Source organism: Sinocyclocheilus grahami, unplaced genomic scaffold, assembly GCF_001515645.1.
Source record: "Sinocyclocheilus grahami isolate Dianchi unplaced genomic scaffold, SAMN03320097.WGS_v1.1 scaffold4841.1, whole genome shotgun sequence".
Classification (NCBI taxonomy): Eukaryota; Metazoa; Chordata; class Actinopteri; order Cypriniformes; family Cyprinidae; genus Sinocyclocheilus; species Sinocyclocheilus grahami.
In genome coordinates this window covers 1-1334 of record NW_015509695.1, presented here as the reverse complement: position 1 = coordinate 1334, position 1334 = coordinate 1, and positions in this window count along the sequence as shown.

Genomic DNA, 1334 nt, shown 5'->3' with positions numbered 1-1334 from the left:
TTTTTCATTTATTTTACATTTTCAAAATATTTTTTAACAATATATTTCCCTGAGAATATTGTATTAAGAGGTAATCAGTTTATAGTTTTATTTTACTCTGTCCTCAATATCAGTTATTAAACATGGAAATCATATTAGGCTAGTTAGTTTTCCTTTATCACAACAGTAATATTATTCCAACATGGATTTAAAGTAATGTCACGACTCTTCTTTGAATGGATATTGCCATTTTTGTCATGTCGCCGGTTGCTGCACTAATTTGAAACTTGAAAAACTGTTTATTTAGAATTATTGCCAGTATTTTTTTCACATTGATGAAGTGTTTCGAACAGAACATATTTTCATTAGAATATCCTTTTAATTAGTAATCAATTCATATTTTTATGTTACTGCGTCTTCAATATTACTTTTTTGGTAATATTCCTTTAACAAAATCCAATTACATAATCCTTCAGGAAGTGACATCATTTTAGTAGGAAAATAACAGCACCACCATCAGTGACGTATTAGAAATTGATTTGATGAATTTTGTGATATTATTTGGTTTGTCACAAAAAGCCAGTATTAATTGTGTGTGTGTTTGAGTAAAGAGAAAACAAAATGCACAGAGAAGATTATCACATTTAATAATACTTGGCAAACACTTGGTGAGGCATTGTGGGACGAAAATAACACCCATAATTTAATCAAAGATACAGATTGACAGAAATTGTACTTGAAGTACTATAATAATACGTACAGAATTTGTATTATATTTTAATGTCATATTTTTTTTCATATTACAACAATATAAGTGTCAATATGCTCAAAATACACATCTAAAGTGCATTTAGGTCATTGGCCATGCAGCAAATAAAGTGTCAAGAACATTTCAAAAGCACTTGAAAATTACCACCGGCCTTCTGAAACAAGACTTACAGGCGTCTTAGAGGCCTCAAGGGCCCATCTATCCCTGAGTGAGAGGTTTGATTGGACCTATTCTCTCTTAGTGCAGTTCTAAGGTCAGTACGATGGACTTCAGATACTGAACAAAATAAGAGAAACCAAAAACTATTCAAGCTGTCATATTTCACCCTAGAAGCAAAAGCAGGCGACATTTCTATTCTGTAGGAGACGAATGAGACATTTTCGAGGCTTTGTTTTTCTTTCTGAACTCTTATATATAGTAAAAGTGCCCTCGTCTATATTTTTAAACAAACAATAAATCTGGGTTAAGTATAATTCCGCATTAAATCTCATGCCCTTATAAGCCTGATGTCTTAGTGCTGGAGCGCATTCAAAACAGGGAGTAGCAGTACCATAAAAAGCCATCCGCATATATACACACACACACA